General features: G+C 36.5%; 1 pseudogene; it reads right to left on the bottom strand.

Moving 5' to 3' along the window:
* Window positions 1–9522: 9522 nt before the first annotated feature.
* Window positions 9523–10939, bottom strand: LOC131754365 (eukaryotic translation initiation factor 2 subunit 3 pseudogene; annotated as a pseudogene).
* Between the last annotated feature and the right edge of the window lie 2382 nt (window positions 10940–13321).

Consider the following 13321-nt stretch of genomic DNA (forward strand, 5'->3'; position numbering starts at 1 on the left):
AATAACCAGTAAAGATATATTTTATTGTTCTACTACTATGCTAGCTACCATGATTAATCAAAAGAAGTATAAGGTGTGACTTCCTCCCCTAAGGAATAGGAGAGAGGAGCAATTATTTGTCACATGCTATGTGCAAAGCATTATGTAAATAAAAAAGAAATAATATTTCTTTTAATTGTCACAACTTCACAATTAGCTATTATTTGTTTTATTCATTCATTCAACAAATATTTATTAAGTGCATCCACATACCTAGTACTTTGCTAAAGAGTAAAATTTTAAAGATGAAGGAAATGAAAGGCAGAAAGATCAGGGAATTTGCTCAAAGCCCAGGATTCAACCTCATGCCTTTCTGAGCCCATGGTCTTTTCCCCAGAGGAAAGTACAGAGGAAGAGCATGAGCTTGGAGTGAATCTGACATGATTTTGAATTCTACCCTAGCACTTTAGAGCAACATCTCTTTCTTTCTGTGTTGCACTTCTTACTGTCTCTCTCAGAGTATTGTGGCAGAAAGGCAGAAAGGGCTTTATAACCAGTCCTGGCTTTTGGATGGATAGAGAAAACTTTCCAAGCTGAATTCTACCTGAAATTATTTTCTCATTGTGCAAAAGTCATTGATTCTGTGATACTTCCTGTGTAACCATATCAAAGAACTCCTTGCCTTATGGAGATGAAGGTTTTGCTATTAAACTATTTCTAGCGTACATGGATTAAGCTGTTAAATCTGTAACCTTACCATTCCTCTCCTATTTGCATATATATGTATATATAGATATACATATATCTGTTGTTATCAGCAATGAGCTGGCCATTGTTCAACATGAATAAATAGTTTTGGTTTTGAGGTTATTATTTCATGACTAATATAATAGATTCAGCTGTTTTTAATTGAGACGTTGGTATATTTTGGAGTACACTAACTATTAACCATCAATCAAACTGTTCATTTCTACCTTGTACTGGCAGGAACTTAACTAAAGACCACGCATTCTTTAAGGACAGAAGCTAGAACTCCTTTCATTTATTTACTTATTTTAATCCCTCACAGCACCGGGAGAGGAGTTGATGAATGAGCAAGTGGGGGTGCAGATAAAAAGGCTAGTCCTTCTCCAGATGGTCTCTAAATTTGAACAAGTCATTTTTTAAGGGAAGCCCATATCTCAGGGATTCATCTTCTCTCCTGTTTGACAAATATCAAATGTCTCAGGACATGATGCCATGCCCTGGCATTCAATCAAGGTTTGATGGATGGGGAGAGGTGAGTATATGTTTGGAATAGGAACACTTGCAATTGAATGTTATGTTACTATTAGTCAAGTTCTGTGGCTTAAGCATTAAAGCAACTAAATAAAAATAAAAATCTTAATACCAAAATGTCACTTTAGGAAATTATCTAAAAACTTTTTCTAGGAGAAAAGAGGATACATTGCTATTTCACCCACTAGGGGAATTTGGTAACACTTGCACTTCAATTTTTATCAGTCATTACTTCTTGATCATACTTATATTTCTTAATGTAGCATCCAGTTTATATACTCAAGGGCACATTTAATCTGGTTTATAGTGAGCTAATTGGCAATTTTACTCGTGTTGACCTTATTTCTCATCTGCAACTGCTATTTGCAACTATCTCTTTGAACGCTAAGCTCTTTGCATAGTGACCCCGATTTTGTCTATTAGCCTTTCACGTAGAGAAGAATCGACATTATTGCATTGGGGAAAGTATAACTGCCCTCTGCCCATAGTCATTCCTGTGGGCCTCATTCATTTTTTGTTCTGGCTTTGCGTCTCCAGAGTGAACCCATAAAAGCTGATTTGCCCTGAGCTAATTGAACACTAACACTGCTGGAACCTTTCACATCTTCTATTTCATTAGCTTTGGCCCCATAGTAGGCTTTAAGTCTTTTCTTCCTATCTGTATACTACAGCCATACTGATGTACATAGCTTCTTCCAAAACTCACTAAGCAATTTCCCAAGATAATAACTAATGTTATTAAGTTCTTATCATTTCATCTTCACAATAACCCCAAGAAGTAGGTATTCTTCTTCCCCTTATACCATGTTCTTAACCACTGCTATGCTTGCAGGGCTGCTGTTTCAAGCCAGCATGCCTTCACATACTTTTCTTCCGTTTTTCAGTCGGTACTGCACTTATTCCTCCTCTACAGCCTTGCAAGCTTCTACTTAACCTTTAAGACCCATTTCAGATGCTTTGTGAACGCTTTGAATCCACCGCAGATTCCATCATTATCTTTTTTGTGCTGGAACTATATTACAAACCACAAAATTTTAGTATTGCTCATATCACACTTCACTGTTTTCTTTACATATCTGCTTCCCTTGCCAAATTATGACTCTGAGAAAAGGAACTTGGATTGTTGACCTTTAAATCTTTGTCTTATATGCCCGATAATTGGCATATTTCAGGGTTACTTTCTATCCACTGCGTTGCTTCTTGAATATAAATCATAATTTCCTATTTCTTTGTATGTCTAGTCATTTCTTTATTGAATACTGGACATTGTTGCTAATACATTGCAGAGACTCTCTTCTGTCATCTTCTTAGGATGAGTATAAATTCTGTGTCACCAGACAGTTCAATTGCTGGCTGGTCCCTGTGTACTTGAGTGATTGGGTTTTATGTTTTGTTATCGAGATCTATGCAAAGTTTAATGTGTTTCCCAAATGTATCAATATCCAAACTCTGTCTTCTATGCAGATCTATTGGATTTAATCTTTAGGCTTTGTTAGGAAGGGTTTTGGGTGGGCCCTACTTTAGGTTGTGGCCCTTAGCCCTAAGGTCTGGCCTTTCCTGTGTCTTAACATCATGTGAAAGTGTTATCAAGGTGTTAAGATGATTTTTCCACTCTGGCGGACCAGAATTTCAATGTTCCCTGGCACTGTTCTTCCCACAGATGCCCGTCATCTAGTGTCCCTGCTCTACTCTCTAAATGAGTCTTAAGTTGTTAAGTAGTTTCACCCTACACATCTATAGCCCAATCCTCAGCCACAAATTCATATGGGACACCACACAGAGAATTCTGGAGCCTCCATTCTGCATAGTTCCCTAACTTTCATGCCTCATTCTGCAGAATCCAGCCACTTAAGTTGACTCAAACTTTGATCTCAACCTCTTTAGCTCAGTGACTTGTCACCACAATTTTCTCAGATACCAGCTCTCTGCACCATTATCAGAAAATTGTCTGGACAATGGTGAGTTTCATCTCTTATTTCCTTTGTCCTCCAGGATTACAGTGTTGTGCCTGCTGTTATCCAATGCCTGGAAATAGTTGCCTCATATGTTCTGTCAGTTTTATAGTTGATGATGGCAGAAGAAGTAGTCTGGGATCCGTTATAACAGCACGGTTATAACTGTGCACAGTAGATGCAGAAATCTACTCTCTTCTTTATCTTTATATTCCCAGAACTTCCTACAGTTGACCCTTGGAACACGTGGAAGTTAGTGGTATCCACCCTCCACATATTTGAAAATCTTCGTATAACTTTATGGTTGGCCTTCTGTTATCTGTGGTTCCACCTCCAGGATACAACCAACTGTGGATTGTATAGTACTATACTACATATACTGAAAGAAATCCACATATAAGTGGGCCCACACCGTTCAAACCCCTGTTGTTCAAGGGTCAACTCTATCCAGCAAATAGTTAGTCTCCAACACCAATAAATCTTTATTTAACAAAAGATTGACAGACTGATACTTTTCAATGAGTTATACTAATCCAGTTAAGTAATATTTTTATTATACTATGAGATCTCCAAAATAGATTTTTTTCTGATATAAAATTAATTTACTAAAATTAATAGGGGATGAGGAGAGAATTTTCTCTGGGAGTTTTCAATTGCTTCTATTTATTTATAACTAACACAACTTTCTAGTCCTTAGATGATAAATAGTAAATACTCAGGCAAATTATAGTGAAAATCTAGGTTAACAGGAGTGCCTCAGAGAATGGAATTTTCTATTAATGTAATTTTCCCACCTAGTGAAGGTTAACAGAAAATCCTTCTGTTTTGTTACTTATTATTGAAAATGTCTATGAAATAAAGCAATTCACTTTCCTTTAGACAATGCAGCCTTTGAACATACAGAAAATTTGACACAGATCTTCCTTCAGTGCCTCTGAATGCCAATCCACATGTCCAGTCCAGACCTGGAACAAGTTCACAGAAGAAAGAAAATATCCAGGCAGCTAGCTCCCCTAAATTATGACTTCACCAAATTCTGATCATACACAACATAGGCCCTTTTGGAAAATGAATAACACTCTACTACCAGGTTCAAGTGTGATTCCAGAGACAAATGAATATCCTCTCACAACATTTTCTATAAACAAGACACAGTCTGCAATCCCAGATTTTGTAGAACAAATTGAAGGAACACACAGTTCCTTTCCCTGTTTCTAGCTAAGATCAGAGGAAAAGCAGTACCCCAGCTCTCTGAGATTCTTGGACTGTCTCATGATGCAAAGCTGCAACTGAAGGAATCTTGGACCAGCTCCTGAGAAGTGTCCCCATATTGCTGCACTTTGTCTCTTTTCATTTACAGCCCTCACAAGCAAGGGAGCCAACCAATCACTTTGTTGGCTGAAGGACAAACTTTGTTCCCTTTCCTTATTTATTTATTTATTTATTTATTTAATTTGTGGTATGCAGGCCTCTCACTGTTGTGGCCTCTCCTGTTGCGGAACACAGGCTCCAGACGCACAGGCTCAGTGACCATGGCTCACGGGTCCAGCCACTCTGCGGCATGTGGGATCTTCCCGGACCGGGGCACGAACCCGTGTCCCCTGCATTGGCAGGCAGATTCTCAACCACTGTGCCACCAGGGAAGCCCTATTTATTTATTTTTAAATTTATCTTACTTGAGATTTATTTGACTCCTTGAATTTGTGAACTGTATCTTTCAACACTTCTGAAAAATGTATAATTATTCTCTTCAGATATGGCCTCTGTTACATTTTATTTTTCTCACATTCTATTCTCCATGATTCTTTATCTTTCTTTTATGTTTTCCATCTGTTTATATTTCCTGGATGCAGTCTGGATATTTCTTCTGATGTACATTCCAATTTATTAATTCTCTCTTTAGCTAATACAAGCTGCTATCAAATGCATCCACTGGGTGTTTGTATTCACTGCAGTGTTACTCAAAGTGTAGTTTTCAGAGAAGCAGCACTGGTATCACCTGGGAGCTTGTTAGATATGACAGTTCTTAGGCCTGACTTCAAACCAACTAAGTCAGAATCTATGAGAGTAGGGTCCAGGAAACTGTTTTGACATGGAAACCAGTGAATTTTTATATATGTTAAACTATAATATGCAGTCATTTATAACATTTTTTTAAATTTTGTAAATTCTATTTGATTGATTTTAAAACGTGGTTGGTAATTCCTTGTTTTCTGTTTCCTGGAACTTTTCCTTAAATTTGTCTTTTACTTCTTTTTTTAAATTATAAATTTATTTATTTTTGGCTGCATTGGGTCTTCATTGCTGTGTGCAGTCTTTCTCTAGTTGTGACGAGTGGGGGCTACTCTTCATTGTGGTGTGCCATGCAGGCTCAGCAGTTGTGGCGCACAGGCTCCATGGCATGTGTGATCTTCCCGGACCAGGGCTCGAACCCCTGTCCCTTGCATTGGCCCTTGACCATTGCACCACCAGAGAAGTCCCTGTCTTTTACTTCCTTAAACATAATAACCGTATTATTTTTCTATTCTAATATTTGAAGTCTCTGGGGACCTGTTTCTGCCTTATGCTTTTTCCATGGGTTTCATGCACAGCGCCATATTTCCTTCTGAACGTAATGTTTTTTTGTAAAATGCTCATTTTTCTTTCAAAATTATTTCTGGGATGAAGGTGCACTCCCCCAGAGATAATCTGCATTTTTGGTGCCACATTTGTAAGGGTACTTTAGACTTACAGTGTTTAGATTTACAGAACCACTTGTGTGGACTACCAATACATTTGAGAGCTAGCTAGTGGTTAAAATTTCTAGGAAGCAATTTGTTTTTCTCCTGATCTGATTAGTTGGATGACAAATTTCCATTCAGTCCCCAGAGGCTGGAGGAAGGTGGAATTACTTCTGATTACAGTGAAGATCTAGCTCTTAGAGTCCCTTTATGTAGATATGCTCTTTAATTAGACTCCCCACCTTGTATGAGCCTAAGGCTTATTCTGCTATTGCCCAAGCTCAGGCGACCACATAGTTCAAAGCTCAAAGTCACCACTTTCAGCAAATGACCTCAAAGCAGCAACAGTGCTTAATTTTATTTATATTTTAGTCTGATAATTTATGCCATTTTATCAGTACTTCCATGTATTTAAGGTCACATATGTATGATACACACACACACACACACACACACACACACACACAGTGGTATGCTGGAGCTGACTTCTACTGCTCTCAAGATTGAATTCTTAACATCTCTTCCCAGGTATGCATTCAGTGACATCACGTTGGTACTTTAAAAGCAGCTATGATGGGAGTGTTCACACCATGAAATTTGACAAATACAATAAATTAGGGTGCTTTTTTTCTAGAAAGCCAGTGGTTAAATACTAAACAGCCCATAGCAATAAACATATACAGTCCAATGCTTTTCTTGTGTTTTTCAGGAGGATCTGTCTATCTAACAAATGGAACTGTCTTTGCTCTCTCCTCCCCAGTACTGCAGACCTTGCTTTCATGGGAGACCCACTGTGTATACCCAGGATATATGCTGGGCTTCTTTTGCTTCTCCTAGCTCCTCATTAATAAACATTCTAAATAATTCAACTCCAGATCAAGACTCTCCTTTTTCAGTTTCCAATCATTTAAACTTTAGTCTTCAAAAATATCCTGTAAGGTTGTTATTATTGTTATTTCTCTGTTTTGTAGATGAGGAAACTGAGGCCTGGAAAGATTATGTAACCTGATAAAGTTTACACACCTAGAAAGGGCTAGAAGTGAGTTTCAAACTCAGGCTTAACTCTAAAGTCATCCTGCCGCAACTGACTCTGTCTTTTCTGTTCCCTAAAACCAGCTAGTCTTTCACAATTCATTCCTTCCTCCCTAACTAATCTTTTCTTCCTCCATAGTCTTTTATAATATCTACCTTTCTTCCTTCTGTTTCAAAATAATTTTCCAAAGTGTTTTCATGAAAAATAAAGTGAGGGGATGTTCTGGAGTCAATTTATTCTTGGAAATTATGACTATTATAGCCTCCTTTTTATAGATCCATATGTACAATAACATATCAAGAACTCTAAAGAGTACTTCAAAAAAAAAAACCTCTTTAAGTATATCAACAGCTTCCTGGTCAACTATCTCTTTAAACTCCAAATTAACTACATGGAACTTCCTTTTTATTTTATTTTATTTTATTTGCCACAGTGCAATTCTGGAAACTGAGTTACAAAGAAGCTTAGGAATAATGTTATGATTTGGCTGCCGTATTCTTAATGAAGGACTTACAATCAAATAAATTATAAATATGAACAATAATCTTTCTATAAAGCAAAGGTACCAAAATAAGATTTCATAGAATTTTAAAATACTAAAATGGTACAAATAGACTGTATATTTGATTATTGAATAGACACCATTGTACTATAAAGAGAATTCACATCTCATGAAATATGCAATCCTGATGTCTCATAAATTTGATCTGAAACTAGTATTCTGCCATAATAAATATTACTAAACTTTCAAAGTGTTGTTGACTTCTAGGATATTAGAAGGATTTTGGACATTGGTGGAAACTCCTAAAGGGGACAAGTGTGTTAATATGTCAACTCATAGATAATGAATATTGCCTTTACTTAATTTATATTTTAACTGTTGGTACTGCAACTCTATAATTTTCTTTTTACTATAAATGTATAGCATATCAAATCTGTCCTGGTCTTTTGTGGGCTTGATATACAAGCTATCATTTATCATACTGATGTTATTGAAAAATATATTCTGACTTTCAAATAATCAACTAAGAGATGAACATTGGAACTTGACACTCTGGGGCTGCCTACACCAAGGTAAGGTAGAAAAAGCTGATTGGTCCAAATGCATACTGAAATCAGATTCTTTATATAAGTATGTATATATTCCTATTTGATAGGTGACTTTTGTTAACTGAACCTATTTCTCAATTAAGATTTTACTATACTTTGAAATATTGCCAATGCAGCTAACATTTTGAGAAATTGGGCTAAGATTATCCATCTTTCATCTTCTTAGACTCTTTTAGGACATTACTTCCCTACTCATGTTTCAATTATTTGACCTTCCTATGTGACAAATTAACCTAGGCATCTGAGGATTGTTTGTCTGAGAAAGGCTTTATTGCTCCTTCACTTTTGTAGGGTAATTTTGCAGGGTACAGAATCTTATGTTGGTGGTGTCTTTTCTCAACACTTTAAATATTTCACTCCACACTCTATGCTTGTGTGGTTTCTGAGGATAAGTTAGATGTAATTCTTATCTTTTCTTCTCTACAGGTAAGGCTTTTGTCCCCCATCTGTCTTCTTTAAGGACTTTTTCTTTACCTTTGATTTTTCTGTCATTGGAAAATGTTTTGCCCAGGTGTAGTATTTCTGGTAATTTTTCTGCTTGGTGTTCTCTGAGCTTCCTGGATCTGTGGTTTGGTGTCTGACATTAATCTAGGGTACTTCTTGGCTATTATTGTTTCAAATGTTTCTTCTGTTTTTTTTTTTTTTTTCTTTCTTCTCCTTTTGGAATTCTCATTATGCCTACGTTACACCTTTTGTAGTCATCCCAGAGTTCTTGGATATTCTGTTCTGGTTTTTTTCAGTCTTTTTTTTCATCTTTGTTTTTCAGTTTTGGAAGTTTTTACTGAGATAGCTTCAATCTCAAAGAGTCTTTCCTCAGTCATGTCCAGTCTACTAGTAAACCTATCAAAAGCATTATTCACATCTGTTACATTATTTTTTATCTGTAGCATTCATTTTTGGCTTTTTTTCTTAAACTTTCTATCTCTCTGCTTGCATATTTTTCAGTTCTCCTCTTCCTTCCACTTCTTAAGTGAGACAGGATGGCTAAAGAAGGGTGGAGTTGTGTATTTTCCTTTTCCCATGTCAGTTAGGCACTAATAAAACCCCAGCAGGTTAGGCTCTGGCTAAATAATTTTTCTTTTTTTTTTTCATGAAAAAATAAGAGAAAAACTTTATTTCAAACAGGTTCAGTGGTATGTATGCTATAGCAAAGTCTGATTGTAATAGCAGTTTCATTTCAAACCTGAATTGATGCACAAATGTGACACTGTTTAATGATCAAGTACTGCTAAAATGTGGATTAAATCCATCAATGTCCCAATTCTGACATTTATTATAGACCCTATTTTTTATTTTAGTAGTAGAGGCTAATTTTCATCAGAAGAAAATGAAAACAACTTATGGCTTCTAAGGTAATGAGCTGTATCCCCAGTATTGTTTTGAAATTATACCCCTAGGTTGTTAAGAGAAATTCTGACTTCATCCAAATGTATTATTTAACTGATAATCTTCAGTCATCATATACTGGTGGCTTGATTGTTACTCCTCTTCTTATCTGACCCCAACAAATTAAACACCAGTGTTTCTCAACTCTCTGGCTAAGGGCTATTTTTTCTCCCACTTCTGTGCACACGGAATTGGTGAGAACGATTTTACCCAAATCAGCCTTGACTGCCCCAACTCTTTCTCTTGTTGAAAGGGATCTTATGTTCACCATAAGCATTTCATTCTTAGACAGCTTTTGACCATTTGCTGCTTTTTTGTCTCCTTCCATGTGTACACCAAGAATTCGTCTAGGTAGGAAATAGGAAATTTCCAATTCTGTGAAGATCTCTGATAAAGCTCCAACTGCACCAAGTACCTGCCCCACCATTCTGTCAGCCCAGCACAAAGTGGGGTGAATTTTTCTTCCAACTCCAATAAGATCCCCTGGAGCAGCATACTGAAGATCATTTTGTTCCTCAAAAGTAATACAATTTTGGAAAAGATTGGTTTACACGAGTTTTCCTTTTCTATCTTTGGAAACAATACCAGGTCTGACTTGTATCTCCTGGCCCACCTTTAATACTTCTTTTAAAATACTACTACTAGCCACACCACCTTTAATGTCATCAAACACACGTCCAGGTTTGGTGACATCAAAGGACCTAATAACAGTAAGTTGGGGTTCTGAAGTAAAGTCTCTTAGAGGTACTGGAATTTTCTTAATGATATACTCACAGACAACTTCAGTATTATAGTTCAGCTGAGCAGAAATTGGAATAATAGGAGCTCCTCCTGCTACTGTACCTTGTACAAATGCAAGGATCTGTTCATACTGTTCTTTAGCCTGACTTTCTTTTACCAAATCAATTTCATTCTGCAGAATCAAAATATGTTTCAGCTTCATAATTTCTATGGCAGCCAGGTGTTCAGAAGTCTGAGGTTGAGGACAGGATTCATTACCAGCTATTAACAGAAGAGCTGCATCCATCACTGCTGCACCATTCAGCACAGTAGCCATCAAAATATCATGGCCAGGACAGTCAACAAAGGAAACATGTCTGACTAGTCTGAAGTTCCCTTTGGTCCCTGGAAAGTCTATAGGAAACTCATCAGGTGTATACTACTTCCACAATATCTGTAACATTCTGGTGAAGACAGTTTGCCTCATTAAGTTTGTAAATCTTGGCATTAGCCTATCCAAGCTTGATCGTAATATTTCTTTCTAGTTCATTTTTGAATCTGACAGTGTGAACTCCAGAAATAGCTTTTACAATGGTAGATTTTCCCTGAGCAACGTGACCAAGTGTACCTATATTAATTGTGGCTTGTCTGCTGATAACTTCATGCGAGAGTGGAGTCAACCTGGTAACATCCAGTGTGGTGAGATCTTGGCGAGAAAGATGTTGCTGCCCCAGAGTCACACCAGCCTCTCCCCCCGCCATCTAAGGACAGATCTTGTTGTGAAGAACAGAATGCTCTGACATATCTCAAGATGGTTCCTTTACCCCTCCCCCTGCCAGAAGCACAAGGAGATTTTTCTCCGATATTCACCGTGAGAACTTCTAAAAGTAAAACTCACAAAAGGTCAAGCTTGTAAAGGTAAAACTCACAAAAGTGTGGGGACCCCCTTATGACTGAATCCTCCTGGAGTTTTTAACTCTCAGAAATTGTCCACACTGAGCCTTCAGCAATTCATTGATTACATTTTAGGTTTCCCTACCTTGATGGTACTAGTTCCCCTGAGGTTGCTGCTCGTGAGTTTCTGTGTTGGTAAGTTCTGATCCTATGTGTATGTGCTTGCCTTTCAGTCTCTCAATTGGAGGGGGACAGCAGTTTTTCCTGTGACTTCACTTCTCTTATGGATCTAAGAAGAGTTGATTTTTCATTATGTTTAGCTTTTATTTGTTGTTGAGATGAAATGGCAACTTCCAAGCTTCTTGCATGCCAGACTGGAAATCGTCTTTTGGGATCTGGGGGTTATTGACAGTCTAGACTTGTGTTGACTTGAATACTCTTCAAATCTCTTTTAGTTTATAACCATCTTTGCAAAGGAGAAACATTCTGTTGGTTCTTTATTGAAGCTTTCAGCTGTACTCACAACAATTTTTTTCAAAATTTGGTTAAACTTAAATCATCTTTGGAATTTAGGAGTATTTCTTTTATCTCTACCAGTCTGTTTGCCTGGTGAATTTTCTACATTGGAACAGATAAACTGATGAAACTCTGGATAATTTCTCCTGTTATGATTCCAGAGTTACATTTCTGGTTCTTTGTCTTTTTCATCTTTTTCATTTGTTCTTTTCCTGTGCTCTCTCTCGAGGATACTGTCTTTGCTCTTATTGTTGAGGTCAGACAGATATTTGGTCTCTCTGAACTTTTCCCATTGGGTTTTGTTCATAGACTTCTTTCTCTTTCTTTTCTTATCTAATAGCAAACAATATCTCATATTCCCTGATATCTTCGATTTTTTCATTTAATTTAAATTGCCCATTGATTGCCTCTATTATATGAAAAAAGTTAATGAAGAATCTAGCTAGGGAAGATCACCTACTGGCCCAGTCTATCTTTACATATTAGATTCAAACTGTTGAGCCCAATTTTACTCTGCTTACATATTCACAATTTAGTGGACACAATTCAACCCAGATAGAGTATAACTCATTCAGAAGTTATACTATTAAAGACATCTGGTGAAAATATAGTCACAAAGTTGAATGATTTATCATTAGTTGCCATCTGGAGTCTTCTCTTGAGGGAACTAAAACTTTCATCATAGTAGGATGTTTTGCTATCAATTGGCCATCCTTAAATTTCAAAATTAAATATATACAAATAAAGCAGCTCTTATGGTTCTAATAGCTGTTTTTCCATTCTTTGCCTATTTGAGTTCTCCTGTTCTATGATCTTGAATTAGGATTTTTCAATATTATGAGTTGGCACCTTTTAGATATTTGGATACCCACTGATGTTTTTTAATTTTTTAGATTTTATTTATCATTGATGTGCTGATAATGTCAAATATAAATTGATCTCTCCACTTTTCCATAGATAAAAGTCATCACATCTTTTTGTACTAAGATATTATGAAATGATATAATTCTGTGGCACTGTCCATATTTTACTCCTGACCTTTAAATTCTTAGTAATTTTCCTTCTCCTTTAAGTATAATTTTAGATATGAATCATAAATGTTTACCCATATTAACTAGAAAACAATGTGATTAATAGCCAGTCTTCAAGTATTTTAAATATTTAGCAAATTGATACCAGTGGTTTTATTCTTTATTTAATTCTTAAAATTATGTCCCCTGGAAGTTCCTAGTTGAAGTCAACATGGTGCTTAGATACACTGTCTAAATTATACTCATGGTAATGATAACTCTTATGGAGTACCCATTATGTGACAGTAACCCTACATATTTTTAATCCTTTAAAAAAACTGTTTCTAAGGCAGCTAAAATTTACAGAAATTAATTAATTTGCTCAAATTGTGCTCATATATGGAAAATTCATGGTAAGAACCTGGATTTTTGCAACTCTAAAGCCTGCGTCCTTTTCTCTCTACAGCATTACCTCTCCATGGTACAGGTGAGCCATCTCTTCAGTTATTATGATGTCTGATTAGTATCTCAACTCTCTATCTCATTTTTCCTGTATAGATTATTAATATGTGGCAGAACCAATGAATTTGGCAGAGTAAATATATTTACTCTCTAAGTGACTGATATAGATCACTGGATGGTCATTAACACCACGGCTGTGAATATACATTGTAAAAGACGGCTGAAATGAATGAATCAGCTCCGGGATGAAGGCACAGCACG

Source organism: Kogia breviceps, chromosome 1 (assembly GCF_026419965.1).
Source record: "Kogia breviceps isolate mKogBre1 chromosome 1, mKogBre1 haplotype 1, whole genome shotgun sequence".
Classification (NCBI taxonomy): domain Eukaryota; kingdom Metazoa; phylum Chordata; class Mammalia; order Artiodactyla; family Physeteridae; genus Kogia; species Kogia breviceps.